The sequence below is a fragment of the Haliotis asinina genome, chromosome 10, assembly GCF_037392515.1.
Source record: "Haliotis asinina isolate JCU_RB_2024 chromosome 10, JCU_Hal_asi_v2, whole genome shotgun sequence".
Lineage (NCBI taxonomy): Eukaryota > Metazoa > Mollusca > Gastropoda > Lepetellida > Haliotidae > Haliotis > Haliotis asinina.
Genome location: NC_090289.1, coordinates 8,741,872 through 8,760,498, shown reverse-complemented (window position 1 = coordinate 8,760,498; position 18,627 = coordinate 8,741,872). Strand labels below are relative to the sequence as shown.

The 18,627-nt window shown below is 37.5% G+C and overlaps 1 protein-coding gene across 4 annotated transcripts in view; it reads right to left on the bottom strand.

Annotated features, from left to right (window-relative positions):
• LOC137299175 (neurabin-1-like) overlaps nucleotides 1-15,862 on the bottom strand; it is a 110,737-nt gene extending 94,875 nt beyond the window's left edge. For 3 of the 4 annotated variants that reach the window (XM_067831734.1, XM_067831732.1, XM_067831735.1), the window contains exon 1: nucleotides 15,714-15,853. The gene's annotated coding sequence lies outside the window, so the exon portion shown is untranslated. Of the gene's footprint in view, nucleotides 1-15,713 lie in introns of all 4 variants that reach the window. The other variant, XM_067831733.1, reaches the window with a different exon arrangement.
• Nucleotides 15,863-18,627: the final 2,765 nt, after the last annotated feature.

Genomic DNA, 18,627 nt, shown 5'->3' with positions numbered 1-18,627 from the left:
TCTTGTGACTTTGGTAACAGCATGCAGTAAATGATCATACTACAACTACTACTCGCAGCTTTGATCTGGAACTACATCTGCTGAATAAGTCAACAATCCAGCAAGGCTGCAGACAGCCATGAATTCTGCAAGCTCTTCACAGGGTAGGAGACTGGAGTGAGTCAACAGTCGCCTTACAAGAACGCACCGAGCACAGAACGAACAGATGGCAAAAAATAGCTCCATCACTATTCCCTAAACTGGTTGACGCTAAAAAATCCATATTTGCTTTTGTTAATTATAGTAACTGCCCTGGAATGAAATTAACTGAGTGTCTGCAGTTGGATGTGGTTTGGCTGACGGAGAAATGGCAACTGCGCTCTGTCAAGGGTGTTACCAATTTCTATCCAAAACCAGACCTTGTTTCACCCCTGTAATCAACATATCACCTTGCTGGACAGCACAGCACAGCACAGCACAGCACAGTTACCTCCCCTGAGACCATGCAATGAAAACACCGTAGACAATAGCTGCAGTTCAAAAATAGGTCTACAAGACAGTTCAGGTTGACATGGGCCAAGTCTACCATCGATTTATGGACTCTTTAACAACTTACACATGAACTGTGATATTTCATATCGAATACTGTTCATTCATATATTCTGAAATGGTACTTCATAAACAAATCTTAGGTCCTTGATGCTTGAGGCTGTCCTGGAAAAGGGCCAAGAGATGAGCAATTTACTGTACGGTAAGAGGGGACGAAGATTCAGACCAGGCCCAGAGCCAGACACCCATGTCCATTCTTATTGATTCAGTTAGTTCGTGACTCAGATCATTACTCCATGCTGGTCTTCACTCACTACATATTTGCATTGCAAAAGCCCCAAACCGAACATTTAGAAATAATTGTGGGTTGTTGAGACGTGTGGGCTTACAAGAAAACTGATTGATAACCTTGATAACACAAGCACCAGACAAAACATTGATCATTTCAACCCTTGCTGCACATGACAAATGCTATTCTGCAAGTTATAGATCATAAAACATTATTTGAGCCATGTATCTAAATACTTAAAAATATTATTACCATTCTGCACTATACAGATCACTTATCAAAAAAGAAATTTGAGCTATATATCAGTAGATACAAAAATATTAATACAGAAATGTGCGCACAACTTGGAATGCTAAGAGAATTTATTTTTCCTCACATTAACAAACATTTGTCTTCAACATCTATCTAAAACCTGAAAATTTACACACCCAAAATATCAACTGAAAGTTCTCCTTTACAACCCTTTTTTCAATTTTCTTTCCTTGATCAGTGATAAATGAAAACACACAACTCATTTAAACTCAGAAATCAGTTTCAGACTCAAAGACATCCTGACATTTGACATTAAAATCCACATTCATCATGTCTGTGTAATCCAAATGATATATAACATACACAAAAAAATGTTTTCTATTTGCACGAAATCAAACAGTGAGCCTCACCAACCAACTCCTCAAATATTCATTGAGTCAAAGTGACTTCGTACCTAAGGCAGTAGACTTGCACAAGTCTCTAAAGTATATATTGATAGTTTAGACGAGAACTTGTAAATAATCATAAATAACAGACCAGTGTGCTCTCTGTCTGTTTACCTAAACCTGCCTCTTTAAAGGATAGAATTACTACACATCCATGGGCTCAGCATTCACTTCAGACTTGGTGCAAGTCTACTCAAACACTTAGAAGATGCTTGTTATGGTGACAGTTTGTAAGCAAGTACGTAAACACAGACATACAGGGTGCAGCAGCTGCTCGCTGCACATGCATTAGGTTTTATTGGTGGTGCAACCGATGTCGACAGCTGGCAAACCTCTGTTAGCAGAACACAGATTTCCTTACAGCAGTACAAAGGGTGAAACTCTATTTCTTTGGCCTTTAGAAAATAATATTCCAGTAATAATTTGCTAGACATTATTGCGATACAGAAGAGTAGATACATTTTAAACAAGGTTCCAAAGGGTTAATAAAGTCAAAACACAACAAATATCTTTGCTATATAACACAAATAATATAAACAAGTTGTAATGAAACCAAGTTTATTTAATATGTGGAATTTTACATAAAGGTCTGAAATTTTGAAAGATGTTTCCAAAAATTCAGTTAATACTAAACAGCTGACCGAGTTGCAGCATCATACACTTGATAAGAACAGCAATGATGTTGCAATTTAGAAACCTACCAGCCTCCGATAACACATGGTACAAAAATTGCAAGACCTTCTACTATTGAGAATCAAAACCAATCCATATGTGCAAGCCTTCACAATCAATGTCCAGTTTTCTATTATATGTGAAAATCACTGAAGCAGTTGTCAGCAAATTAAGGGACACAAGGATAAGGAAAATTATCTGTCCTTGAGAATTAAATTCTTGCTGTCATAAATCTGCCATTGTTGGTTTGCTGACTCCAATTTCATTACGCAGCTCAATCTATTGACTTCATTCTACTAACAGACTGGCTGGCACTTTTACCAAGACTAACTCTTAAAATCTCACTAAATCCTGCAGTTTCTGTTAATACTCACACATTTATCTCTCTGCAATTATTGAACAGTCTCCCATAAAGCTTTCTATGACAATGATCAATAAAGTTAAAACCAAACGACCTGAATCGGATGATCATGGTAGGAACATGTATCTGTGCAGAAATTTATCGTACTTGATGATCTGCAAACGAATATCTAAGGAGATTATCTACATAGGGACATGACCCACTTAATGATTTGCACAAAAGAACAGGTCTCACTTGATGATCTGCTTTAGATTAGAACATCTCACTTGATGATCTGCTTTAGAACATCTCACTTGAGATGATGCTCTGCATCATAAGTTGTTCTAAGGTGTCCTAAGTACATCAACCTATGGACCCTGAGGGACTAGTGAACAACGTATTTATCTTACCAAACACCTCAATGTTAATTTTGAATTGTCTGAAGCAAGGGTATAAAACTTTTTGCAGCCTACGCTAGATTTAGCAGACGACAAGAAAAACAGATTTGCGGTTATCTCCCTTCCATAAATTTGTATTCGAAAAACATCATATGTGATTCAATGTTATTTGAGATAAAGAATTACTACCACAAAGTACCAAACGAGTTCGGCGTTCCCAGCATGGTACATAGAAAATGTTATTGACTTATACACATGGTACACTGAAAATAACAGAAGTGCACCCAGTCAATCAAAAGCGACATTCATTTGTGAGGTAAGATAAAGGAACATATCTCACTTGATCATCTGCATTGGAGCATAGCTCTCTTGACAATGGGTTTAAGAACATATTTTATTTGATGATCTGAGTAATAACATCTCACTTGATGATATGCATAGGAACATGCTTTGCTAGATAATCTGTTTAAGGTCTCACTTGATGATCTGAATAGGAACATGTCTCGCTTGATGACCTGCAAAAGAGCATCTACCTTGATCCTACCCATAATCCTTAGTCTCACTACATGACCTTCAAAAGTACAGTATGTCTGACCTCACAAGCATGAAATGTCTTTAAAAAATCCAAATTGCCTTTGCAGCAGAACAAACCTCTCCTTGTGAAACAACTTGTATGTAACTTCGTAAAACCAGCACTTGGATGAGAGATAGTGGCACATCTCTGGTGTTTACAGCTTTCGATCCCCTGCTGGGAATTTCTCCAGAGGATCTTTCAGTGTACAAGTGTTTTAACCATTAATGTATTCTACAGGTGTACGTGGTGTTGCTAGTGCAGAGGTGTTGGTAAACACCAGAAGCACTGCCTTGATACACTTAACATACGAAAACTACCATGGTCTGTTTGTCTGCTAAGGGTAGCTGGGTAGCACAGAAGGTAAAGCATTGCTTTTCATGTCAAAGACCTAGGTTTAATTCCCCATATGGCCACAAGATTTGAAGCTCATTTCCTTTTGTCCATGACATTGCTGGAATAGTGCTAAAATATGAGAAACCATACGCACTCACTCACTCACTCACTCGTCTGTCAGCCACTAGAAAAAGTCAGTATGATGTTTTTACAATCAAAGATGAAGAATTTGATGTGCAATGTCCTACTTCCATTCATGACTTCACAACTTATCTTGCAAACCCATAACAGTTGCTGTAAAAGCCTGTCACTTTATCTGATAACAAACAGTCCAGCAAATTTTCTGTTAGGTTTGAAATAAGTTTTGATGATTGTTAACAGACCATGATGTTTGTAATCTAACAGTTAGTTGGTGATATGTGATTGGACTATAATTCTCTTAAACACTGGTGATAAAATTCCACATTCTAAGAGAGAGTGAGTAGCGCTTTACACTGTACTGGACAGGATTTCAGATGCATCATGGCATGATGGCTTTATGAAGAAAAGATGTGAATGAAATTTAAAAGTTATGCCAAACAGCTGGAATCATAATTGTGATGAACCTGAATTCAAACCCATATTAATAGACTTCCATAAAGCAAGTACCTGCATCTTACACCCCTCAATTATTGTAAAAGTGGGAACTCTCCATGCCATGACCATCTAGTCAGAGAACGGAAACCATTTTATATTACAATTGATCATTTTCAGGTCAAAAAGGCCAAAAACACACAGCATCAATAAAATACACAAGTCAGCATATTTAACAAGTCTATGGTGGAGTTGACGAAACACAGACACCCTCTAATCCAATTAGCCAATATTGAGTCAATGCCCTGACGCAGACCAGATTGTCTTCAGCACCTGTTGTACATAACACACGCCAATATCTGCCAATCAAGGGGGAATAATGTCAATATCAGTCTGGTGTAGGACTAGTATACCAATGACCGTATATCTCAGTTCATACTGCTGGTAATTGGCTGTTATCATTGAACGTGCAGCTCTCCTATCATACCCTTGCCCTATACGCTGTTTGTTCCAAGCAAGCTTGGTCTCAGTATGATCACAGTTTTACCCCTGAAAGTAAACTAACTTGTGGTCAGAAGAAAAATATAAAATGCACAAACAAGTGATCAACATTCAGAGGGGTCGTGGAAGGGGTACACTGTATGCCAAAAAAGATGAGGGCAACAAAGAAACAGGAGGAAGAAGGTCACAGTGTTCTAAGACAAGATCCATTTTTCAAGATTATCTGGAAAAAATAACGACGTTGAAAAGCCAACTCAGTTCATAGCCTTTTTGTTTAATAACTTTCATAAATACATAAGGAAATTACACACTTGTCTTAATCACAAAGCCAAAATAAACAGAGAGACATTGAACAAGACTTTCCTGAAACAGTGGCACGTTTTGGCAAACAAATTCTTGAGACTGAACATTAACAAGCCTAATCCAACATGACAGAATGACAAAGATCCATGGCCTAGTAGACAAATGCAAAAATTTCTTCAAACAATTATCTTCATGCATTTCAATGTTATTTCAGAAAATGTTGGTTTGCATCAATTCTTTCACTTTAAGATGTCCTTCGTATATTTTCAAAACATAGTGCTATTATCATGATGGTCCAAAATTTTAACAGTTTTTTTCAAACTGAAAAATAATGTGACCCTATAATCATCAAAAGAAGATAAAACACATCTGGCTATTCTCTCATAATCCAAATTAATTTGTCATAGTCTGACAGATTAGCAATATTATCATACAAGATGGGTGTTCGTTAATGTCTCCTCAGTAATATACATCAAATGGTTTTTTAACTTTAATCTCCCATGCATGATAACTATATAACAGCCTTCAATAGTTCTACGGTCATTAATATATTTATGAATCATATTGTATATCATAACCTTATGAATTCAGACAAACCTACATGTGTTAACATGATCAATGTAAGAAAGTTGTAATTATCATAAGTCAATATTAAATTAATCACTGGCTCTGCTACATTTAGATAACCACAGTGCCATAGGGAGATACTACTTGTTTATCAACAAACCATATCATATTTATGTCACTTATCTGTTATATTGGATTAGGGAGTCTAGATAAACCATAGCTTGAAAGACCACTCCTTTTACTGAATGGTATTGCTTGTCTTATATATAACTGGTTTATGATCGTGTTTGTATCACATAGGTTACACAGCAGTGAACGAAATGTCTTGTAATTTCAGTATCCTGTGGGCATTTAGATGTAGAATAGGCCCCTAGTAACTTATACCTGTCATATTTTCAACTAAAATAGGTTTTCTGGAAAGGCAGACACTGTACTTTTGCAATTATAAACTGTCTGTAATGTTGAACACTGATCTGAAGTCTGAGTCTAATAAAATCATTTTCGGTCTAGAAAGTGCACAAAGTCATAGTCTCATAATAACATCAAAATCAGCGGAAAGTTATGGTTGTAAATAATAACCAAATTTGGAGATGCTCACAACATTTAGGCACAGACTGTGGAAATGTGAAAAGTATTTTGAGTTTGTAGCACCATTTGTTTCAATATCTGCAATTTCCAAAATAATTACAAAGGACCACAGTCAGATTGTAGATTAATTTTAACACTGACTGCCTGGATATGTAATGTACGATTCATAAAATCAAAAGGTTTAATATGTTGTTTTTTTAATACCATACTGAGCAATATTCTAACCAAACAATGGAATCATGGATGTTTTAAATAAATAAGTCTGGATCAGACAAAAAAAAATATAAACAAGTAAAAAATCCAGTGATTGATAACATGAGCATCAGTCTAAGGTTTTGGAAGGTGATGACATGTGTTAACCAAGTCAGTGAGCCAGACCAGCTGATCCCATTAGTGTGTTGCTGAAAACCAATTTGAACTTAAACTCAAAACAAAAGGGGCCAGTGAAATGTTCCATACTATCTGTATCTGTGACACCTTACATCCTGACTGTACATAATCACAGTTGCATTTCAGAGAAATCAATCCCAGTGTGACATCAGTCACAGGCAGTTCAAAGTGCAGAGGGTGAATCATCTAGATTTGGACATTGAGATTATGAAACTCAACTCTGATTTCACTTGTGAAACTCATCCCTTTCCACATACACACCTAAGTGCCGACCTGACACATTTACATCCACCAATACAGACTACACATGTTATATAAGCTCATCCCTTTCCACATTCACAGCTAAAAGCCGATGAAACACATCTATTTCAACCCACACAGTCCACACTTGTGAAACTCACCCATTTCCACATTCACACCAAATGCTGACATTATACATTTATTTCAACCAACACATACTTACACATTAAACATGAATAACTCATAATAACTAAAAAAATGTATAGTCACACTGTGACAGAAATATATTTATTTACACATAAATAGCACCAAAATGTCAACACACTTTCACAGAGTTTGTTAATAAACCAAGTAAAATAAATCTATCTTGGCATGAAGGCCCACTAATATCAACACAACATCTAGAAGGCAGAAACTGCTTGACCTTCATGGGCCTGCTTAGGATATTGACAAAGTGTTTATCTGTGTGAGATCTATATTCCTGAACATGGCCTTGTGTGAGTCTGCCAGTGTGGTTTACTTACAATAAGTATTAGAAATGACTTCTTATCTATACAGTTCAAAATACAGGCATGACAATGTCAATATGACACACCTGGATAATGATTTTCCACCTCCGTCACTATTGGCTGGATACAAAGATTTCTGTGATCGGAACAGACAGAATTATTGATATAATGCTTAATACCATCTAATAATAATGTCAAGTTATATCACTGTCCTCATGTACACTGACCCAGTTAGCTTAGGTCACTGTTTTGAAAATGGAAGGCACTAACGCTTCACCAGAGCTTATAATTATTTATTGAATACATTAATAATGTCTTCTTTGCAAAACGATTTAACTGATACTTATAATTGTCAGTTCAGTGTTAAAGGCTGAATGAACAAGTATTGTTTTATGCCACTTTTAGCAATATCACAGCTGACGACGCTAGAAATGGGCTTCACACATTGTACCCATGTGGGGAATGGAACCTGGTATTCGGCATGGCGAGCGGACACTTTTCCCATCTGGATTTGGCTCTTTAAAGAATAGAATATGAAAGATCCATAGGTTTAGCATTCAGTACAGCCATGGAGCAGGGCCACTCTGTAGGCTACTACTGTAAAACTGGCATCAGGCCTGGCATATATCGGCATCCTCACACTGTCACATACATCCAGGCATGCCACTATTTAAGAGCAGTAATAATCATAAGTCATCTTCTATAGCAGTCTCCAAACACCAAGGAATTGCTCATGGCATTTAATCAGAATCTCATTCTTATTACCCAGATAACACAAGCTGCCTGTTAGGTGCTAGAGGCTTATAGTCACGTGACTTTATCCAACCGGGTACCCATTTCCAGCACGGTGAACAGAGGCGATTTTGAACAAACTCACTTGCCTATGGTGAGATCGCATGTATCATATGTGCTTCGTTGTGGGGCAGAACTGAAGTCCTAGAAACTCACAGGAGTCAAGCTGCCAAACACGGTCACCCATCCAAGGATGGTCCGAGCTCAACAACATTGCTTGACTTAAATGATCTTAAAAACACCATTCAGTCCCATTGCATTTCACTTCATTCTTTTATTTTCAACAAAAGAAACACTTCATCCATTTTGATAACACATGTATGTGGTTCGTGAAATGCTACCAAATCAATATCAAATTAACACTGCAGTTACCATCTCTGCACATGGAGAAATAAAGGACGGCTACATCAATGTAGATGTCAGTATCAGTCCATCTGGAGGTCATGTAGTTTACACTGCCATATCAGCCCCTTCACACTGACACAGGGTCAAGAAGGTGAAACAACCTGTGACCAGGTCCCCAGCACTGACCAATGACAATGGAGGCCTAACCTGTCCTTCTCTACAATTTATCACCCATCAAACGTGAATGGTTGACAAGGGCCCTGTTGAATTTGACAAGCGCCTCTTTCGCCTTGAATAGACATCCACTATGACAGCACACAAGGTGAAGCAGATTCAGCTGTGTATCCCTTTAGGTCAACGCTGTGAAGGAAGGTGTGAAAGTTGCTACACTAACCCAGTCCATTAATAGCAAGAGAATGAGTATGGTTTTACAACCTGTTTTCACAATATTCCAGAAATATCATCGAAAGCCAGAAATGGGCTTCACACATTGTACCCATGTGAGAATTAAACCTGGGTCGTCCATGTGATAAGCGAACACATGGACCACTAGGTTACCCTGCCATCCCTAGTCCAGAATAATACTTTTCACAATAAAAAACATCTTTCAAATATTCCTTCTTGAGAAATGCACACAGACACCTAGGAGCCAGTCAAAATTTTAATTCATTTAGTACATATCGCTAATAATTGTCTTAATATCATGCACTTTCTGTTGAAAAGTCAAACAATGCCAAGTGACAATATTAGTTTTTGTTAGTGTTTACACTAACTGTGTGCAACATTACCAAAGAATACACTAACATTAAACTGAAAACAAATATATCAAACCACTTGAAATGTTCACTACAGTAGAAACTTCATAAATTGACATAGAGACATAGACATTTTTTATTCTGTATAAAGGCCACAGGCCCAAAATACAAACATAATTCAATTACAGTCGCTGAGCATATTTTAAATGGATCCTCTTTTCAGCATGAAAGAGGAAATGTCCAACATTATGGAGAGTATTTGTGTTGGGATCTTTAAAAATGTTAACAACAGACATGAGGTTGTGTGGTTTCTTTAGCGTATTACTAAGGTATTTCGTTCTAATATCTGCATATAGTGGGCATTCCAATAAAATATGGAATTCATCCTCAATGACATTTACATTATTATTTTTGCAGTGGCTACACAGTCTTAGATGTCTATCAGTATTAGTGTATCTTCCAGTTTCTATGGCAATTTTGAAGTTTGAACATCTAAATCTAGAAATAGCAGTTCTTACATAAAGAGGTAAATCACATCGTAGGTACTTTTCAACATCCAACAAAGATTTGTACGATTTGTAGAGGTAACATTTGGGTGAAGACTCTAGAGAGGAGTACCATGTCTGCTGCAAATTATCACATAACCGCTGTTTGAACATAGATATGAAAACCTTTGAATCTCCAACATTGTGACTTAACCAGGCATAACCAAAACCAAACTGGAATAGTAAATGTTTAACCTTACTAGCCCATGTAATTCTCCCACACTCATCAAGTGCCTTAAGCATCATGTAGGACTGGTATGGTAATCTATCTTTGGGTAGCTGCAATAAGTGACACCAATACTTAATAACCTTTGTTGTGTACACACGCTGTAGTGGATACCTACCACATTCTCCTAAAACCATATTTGATGAAGTGGATTTGTTGACTTTAAGAAAATATTTGCAGAAAGCAAGATGAACAGACTCGACAGTTTTACAATAAGATAATCCCCAGACTTCTGAACCATAACATAAAATAGGGGTAATCATTGAATCGAATATCTTAAAGAGGTCTGGACAGGAAATATTACCAACTTTCCTCTGGAAACCATTAATTGCTAATATTGCCTTGTTTGCCTGGGATGCTAGTATTGTTTGCGCCTTACTCCATACAAGTTTCGGAGTAAATGTTAAACCTAAGTAACGGTAGGATGAAACTACTTCAATAGGATCTCCCTTGTAGTACCATTTCTCATAAGACCTAAGTGGACCCCCCTGTCTAAACACAACTACCTTAGTTTTCTTCAAATTTACACACATACCTGTATTATTACAAAATAGTTCTAGTGCATTTATCTTTAACTGCAACTGGTTACAACTATCTGCCAGAGCAGAAACATCATCTGCAAAGATTAGGGCATACAAGTCATCTACATTGTGTGAAATAAACACCCCTCTGCCACCTACATCCTCCAATAATGCATACAAATGGTTAATGAATATGATAAATATCTGAGGACTTAAGATACAACCCTGTCGAGTACCGATATTACATGCAAATGATTGAGACAAACCAGTGCTTGTTCTCACACAGGCAGACAGACTGTTGTACATGGATGATACAATGTTGAAAAATTTGCCTGACACACCAACATCTTTCAATGCATTTAAGAGAATATTGTGGTTTAAAGTGTCAAATGCTTTACTAAAGTCAATATACAAACAGTAAAATCTTCCATTTCTTTTGCATGAATATTTTGTTGCAATAGCATTAAGGGTAAATATATGGTCTACTGTAGAATAGCCAGGTCTAAAACCTGCTTGAAAGTCACCTAACACATTATTTTCATCACACCATGTCTGCAGCCTACTGTTCAGTAATGAAGTAAATACTTTACACAGTGAGTCAATGAGGGAAATGCCCCTGTAGTTGTTGGTATCTGATTTGTTACCTGACTTAAATAATGGACATATGATGCTGTGTCCCCATGCACTTGGAAAGTGACCGGTATTGAGTATGCGATTATATAATCTTGTAAGAATAGGTGTAATATAGTCTTTAGAGACTTTAAGAAATTCATTTCCAATACCGTCTGGTCCGGGTGACTTATTGTTTGCTAACAGTTTAATGTGAGACATAACTTCTTCCTGGGTTATAGGCTGGTTGAGTGTACCTGTAGAGGATTGAGTATCAGTAGACTGTTCAGTGTGTTGGAGCTGATTCGTGTTGTCTGCAGAGAGTAGTGTTTGGAAGTGAACGTACCATTGTTTACAGGTTATTTGTTGGGAAGTACAACTGGACATTCTGTTCATTTTAATAAGTTTCCAAAATTGTCTAGGATCAGATCTAGCTGAAATTAATTTATCTTTCTGTGTTTGTAAATATTTCCTTTTCTTCTTCTTAAATAGCTGCTTGAAAGTGTTACGGTATTGTTTGTAAATGTTAATGTCATGGTTATGGTCCCTGTGTGCACGTAGTGCTGCATATTTATCATGCTTAATTCTTTCTAATTCCTCATCCCACCATGGTGGCTGTGTAAGATATTTCTGTGTGGTAATACCTTTATAGACTTGCTTTGTATGATTTGCTGCATCTTGTATAACATTCACTAAAAAGGATAGTGCCTGGTCTGTGTTAGTGGTTATAAGATCACATAGTGTATTGAGAGATGCATTGAGATTACTTAATAATTTATGTAGGAAATTATTGTCTGAATCTCTGTGCCATAAGTATTTGTACCATGTTACACTTTCATCATTTTGGGTGTCATTCTGTGGTGAAGATTGCTGCTTGACTGGTTCAGACAAAAAACCAATATCAAGATCCAGTGTACAGTAAAGAGGAAAATGGCATGATTTATCCTCAGTTCCAACTCCAAAATCAGTAATATGGGGAAAAAGGGTTGTTGATGCCAGCATGTAGTCAACAAGACTGGTACCATTATGGGTTACACAAGTAAATTCACCACTGGTGTCATTAAACAGGCGACCATTTAAAGCATGAATACTATATGTGCGGCATAATTCTGCTAGCTTAATACCATAATTATTATGAACATGAATATCTTTAGTTGATCTTGGGGTATCAAAAGTATCACATGGATAATCATCAGAGTCATATACAAGAGATAGATTGTCATCAGGAATGTAGTCAATAAAGTCCTTCATGCGAGCATTCAAGTCGCCAGCTAGGAATATCTCCTTGTCAGGATGATCACAAACAATAGTAAACAGATAATCACTCAGTTCTGTCATACCATCGTAGTCACCATGATTACTGTAGATGGGGGAGTTTTCTGGAGACAAATACGGTAATATCAAAACAGTATCACAGTCCCATGAGAGTAACGATGAACGGAGAAGAAGAACGACACAGTTATGGAAGTTGTCATACAGTCTGCTAATTAAGCTGTTGATCACTAAACCATCTCTTACAAATACAGTAACACCACCACTGTAACGACCTCGTGTATGCAATTTAGGGCGAACACAATTGAACGTTCTGTATCCAGTGAGAAAATCACAAAAATCTTTATGATCTCTGACAAATGACTCGCCAAAAGCAACAATGTCATACATAGAACAATACTCTTTAAAGCTGGTGTCATTACTAAACTTTGCCAAACCTTCAATGTTCCAAGATAAGATGGAAAGTGAGCGTTTACATTGGCCCTGGCCGCCGCATCATGCACTTAGAGTTACGTCCCCTATCACATCACTGCTATATTTAGCATTCGATGTAAACACATCACCACGTGGTTTTGTGGGCGTTGCCCGCTGGCAGTCGGGAGGTGAATTTGGTGGTAAATCCGTGGGTTTACCAGAAATCTGGACGATTGTCTCCTTCACCTGATCATAGATGAACACAGAGTTCTCAATTATAAGTTTATTCTGTCTCATCTTGACTCTCTTCCCACTGTCCCGGGCTTTCACGAAATAAGGTGATAGCAGACGACGCTCCTCCCGCACTTTGCTAGTGAAATCCTCAGTCACGCGTTTCCCACTGTCTCGAGGAAGATTTCGTCTTGCTGCCATAAAAATGCCACTTTTCTCAGTTGATTTCAGGAAATTAGCAATTATTGGGGACCCGGCTTTGCGTGGGTTTAGGCGATGCGCTCTTACAATAACAGTGTTGTTGACAGAATCATCATCAAACTTCAAGGCGTGTTTCATGAAGTCTTTTACCTTTCTTTCTGTCACTTCCCAGGATTCACCTGTTTCACCTTCAATCCCATGAAATATAAGGTTGTTTCTTCGGCTTCGCGACTCCAGATCCTCTAGTCGGTCGCTGACTTCTGCTAATTTTTTCTTCAAGTCTTTGTTTTCGATTCTCAAATTATCCATTTGTGTGGTGATGTCGGCCGCCATGTTGGCGACCTTTGTATTCAGAGTTTCAAAGTTTCTGTTCATGTTTTCTATATCGCACTTTATGTCCTTCAACATAGAGATTACTTCACCTGACTCATTGTCGATTCTGAGGGCACCGTCACTGTCTGCTGAAAGAGTTTGTTGGTGTGCCCTAGATCCTCGCGGACCTGGATTTACCTCCACCGACCCGCTCGTCACAAGCAGCACGCTAAGTAGCAATAGAAGTTTTAGACACAAAGACACTTTACCTCCATCAACTTTTAGGCCTTTGAATGATTTTTTGGTCCTGTCAGGTTGAAGAAAGCAGCCAATTTTCATTCGATATTGGCATAGAGAAATACCCATTGTGAGAGCCGACATAAACCAATAAATTATATAATCATAAATTGATTGTTAATGTTGATCATGGCAAAGAGAAACCTTCACAATAAGCAAACAATCCAGATGGAAACTTTTCACCACAGGATAAGTTGATCTGAACACCTTGATTTACTGAATCATCTTGAATGATCACAGTTCATAAGTTCACATTAATCAAAAGTCAATTTACAAGTTCATCTCAGTTCAGATGTTCAATGTTGATGTTTCTGAGGATAATAAACATAGTCATAAAACATAAATCAGCGAATTGCTTAGCAAAACTGCCAATTTCAGAGCAATCTGCTTGGAAGGAAAGCATGAAAGTAGTCTGGTTGATTTTCTATGCCCTTTGGCGGTTTCACATTAACGCTGGTATGTAGCTACGCAATGATCCATATCATACATGCCGCTCCCCTTGTGTCCCATATACATTAATGTAGATCTGAATTTGATCAAATCAAAACAACACCTCTATCATTCAGTGGTCTTGAATACATTTATAAAAAAATCTTGTTCGATTTACTGTTACTATCTTGCAGTCTTGTAATCTGACGGCTTTGAAATTTTGAATGGTTAAATTCCAAATTCCTTTCAACAAAATTTTGCTATTTCTGAACCACCATTATATATTTATTTAGTTTAAATACATCAACATTTTTCTTCAAACTTCGTCAAACAGGTAGCCTGCTAAGTTTAAGTATTTAAGCAAATTTCATAAGACTAATCATTTAAGCTAATCATCAGACTTATACTATGTTATAGTAACTTATCATCACTTCTTTAATACTTCCATACAAGTTTCTAGAATGCTTTGATGTGATAAGCATTATGTAAATATATACTAAGTGTTTCTTAGCTCTACTGAGAATTTTGCAATGACAATCAGTTAATTTATCCAGTATAAAAATCTTTATTGGGTATTCCATCTCGACTATGAACACATAACATGGATTTATCACAATGGGCTAACAGCTGACATTGCGGATCCTGCTGTACAGAACTGCCTTCTTCTTAACAGTACTTTGATTGTAATATTTTTTATCACAATTTGTATAAGCACGCTTTGCATGAAGAAACTAGAAAGCTTCACTTCACTGTCTTCAGCAACTAGCTCCATTGGAATGTTCCCAAATTCCTTCAAAATACATTGAATAAATTATTATCATTAACTCTACTGATAAAATGCGACTGTGTAACTGGGTGATCATGGCAGCTTCCAGTAGTGGTCATTCTTGAAACAGATGTCTTAGCACAGTAGTCGGTCAGAGACTAGTAGCCATCTGACTCCACGCGTCACCAACGAACAGTGGAGAGCGTGACAGTGTCAGATTGTAAACAATCGCTGACAGTGCCTCAAAACAAAGGAAATCGACAAAACCTGCACACGTGTACCAAAAGCACTCATAAGAACTAGCTACCACACGCCTAAATGCTAAATATTTGTAATTTTCAAAACGAACCAGCACAGACTGAAATCCGATCTTCGTCACGGTGTTGTAAATTGCACTCGATATACAACGCCTCTCGACAGGTACACAAGAGGCGATCTCTATGCTCAACTGCAATTTGCATGCAATCTGCAAACAATTTATACACGGCTTCCTACCTGTATATCTACCAAACGTTATCCGTGTATTCCAGAGAGTATTGCTTGGGAAATAACTCCAGTCGCTAAACAGGTGACAACCACCTCCGATCTTCCTTGACAAACAACTCCGCCATTACTCTCGAACCCAGCAAGTGCCCGTATTCGACGCCTAGAAGTTATTTCCCTTCAACTAGTTATTGTCATCGTTGCAGTTCTCTACCGGATGCATTCGTGACGCGTCAGTGAAGGAGTGTGCAATGATTGAGCGTATGATTTATTGCCGAATGATTGTGATCACATCAGCATTGCACCAGAATCATACAAGAAACATACTGAATGTAGTTTATATATAAGGTTTGTGCGTTACATTTGTTTCATGTCAACTAAAACCAGCTTCGAGTGCACAATGCCATGAATCCACACTGTCATTGAGAAAGTAGTCAAATGTAGTATACGTTAAATATACTTTGAAACAAATTCGTATGAAATATGTTATTTTTATGAATAATATATTTCAGAAATTCACATTAGCACCATAACAAACAGTTTTTTTATCGTTACCTGCGTTCATGTGCATATCAAAATATACCTGTTCAGTTTGTTAAATCTTTGGTTCTTTCGGTATTCTATTATGTATGTAGTATACTATTGTCTGTGTACAAAGCTTCAATATTCATATTATATTAACGTTTACATTATATAATCACAATTACATATGTTCTGAATTCTGATATTGCTGTTATAACTTCAAAACATACATACGTTATTTGCACAAACTACCATAATGTAATATATACAGAAAGGGAAGTAAGAGTGAAAGTCTTTTTATTTTTGAAAACAGAATAGGAAATTCCCAAATACTGACCGTCATTGCGTGCATGTAGAAGCTTTAGCGGTTAATCGGCACACACACAGGCACTGACGTTTTGTAGAGACTCAACATAGCCATAGGGCAATCCACGAGAAAAAAATATCATTTAAGGCACAGCTTAATAGCCGGCGTGGGGCAGGTGCATAGTCTTGTTGAGGAGGGCTGTGCATCCTGGTTAGTTTTACTTTGAACTGGCTCCTTACAAGCACAGATTTTCGTCCTTCAAAGCGACGGTATACGCCTTGGGCGAGGCTGATCATCCGTTTCAGCCTCTGAACTTCCTGACAACTGTATTATGTAAGATCCCGTCTCATTGTAACTTGTTAGCCCTTAATCCAGAATCTTTATTACCCAAATATTAAATTACCCTTTGTTAATGCTATCAAGAATGTGCTATCAAAGCCATATCTTTGTCTTGTCAAATGCACTGTTTTCAATGATATTCAACGGATACCCTCTAGGAAAAAATTGTCTCATCCTCTGTGTTCCAGGGTATTATATTACATACATACATCTCCATTCCATATGGATGTTTCTATTACACATGAAAATTGACGACAGACTTAGTTACCTGAATGTTTATGATTCAAACACTATGAGTATTAATGTTCAAACGAAATGTGCAGTGATTGAGTCGACTGGTATTTATATGTCCCAGGATCAGCTGTCTATCACCGACTCGAATCCTGCACTGACCCCGATTACCTTCCTTGATCTGTCAGCGAAACAACTTCGATGGGGTAACCTCTTGGTTAATGACCTCGCTTTCCGCGATGTACATGGGTTCGATTCCCTACAGGTCTGCAAAGTGTAACCCATTACTAATGTTGCAGGACTATTACTAGGATAGGCGTAAACCTCACTTCCTCCCTCAGTGGTGACAGGTCGTGTTATGCCCTACCTTAAATCGTTCACTTTATACATACTACCCATGAAGCGTTTAGAATCACCAGTGTAAATATAGCCGCTTACTTCAGTCAACTGTTCTAAACCAGATTTTGCAAAATATTCCATACTATTTAATATGCTTTTGGCATAGGAACTGATGTGTTGTAAAAAATGTAACGCCGAAAAGATTATTGTTATGAGTTCAAGAAACGATGAAACACGGTGAAAATTGGCTGAAAACGCAGCTGTTCACAAGGACGATATTTGTACATGTCCTTCAGCATTTAAATATGCATGATCCTCGAGCAATTCATCTGCATAAGGTTTGCAGTTGGGTCCCCCAAGTTAGACACACGAACACACACACACACACACACACACACAGAGAGAGAGAGAGAGAGAGAGAGAGAGAGAGAGAGAGAGAGAGAGAGAGAGGGAGAGAGAGCGCTTTAAGTGCGTCTAAACTTTTGATGGGTAGTATATATGTACACAAGACGTATAGCCAATATATATTTCATGTGAGGACACCGAGACGGGGGATTAAGCTAGAATTGCACCATTATGTGCTGAAATCCCTGAAGCCGAATATTATACACAGGGCCTAGGTATAATATTTCCTGTCACCATATGGCTTCATTGTTTCAGTATTTGTCCTGGATGGTTGTTTGACAAGACTGTGTATAGCTATATGCCAGCTTTATCTGTCCTAGATACTGTAATATCGCTAGACTGTATGAACGGACATTGCTGTAAAAGAAGTCATAGAGTATGCCATTTTCTCTACTAGTTTTAAATCATTATAGAATTTTAATATTTGTAAATATGAATTCAGTTGTGATTGTGTTTCATTTGTTCTTTTAATGAATATTATACAAATCTTTGAGAAGAATAAATGCTTATGGCAAATCATAAATAATATCCGCAATGTGAAGCGAACAGATGTCTCACATACTGGATGAGGTCTGTCCATGAACGCGCGGGGATCGCTAAACGTTCACAAAGCACTGAGGTAAAAGTAAGTCACTAAGATAACCTTAGTACAGTGTTGAAGAATGGGAGTTAAGGTTAACCTTAGTTAAGGTTACTTTGTGAAAGGTGCTCCTGGTCCTAACTGCAGAGCATATCCGTAACTGTCAGCATGTATGCTTTACAATATTTGCCATGCTTGCATTC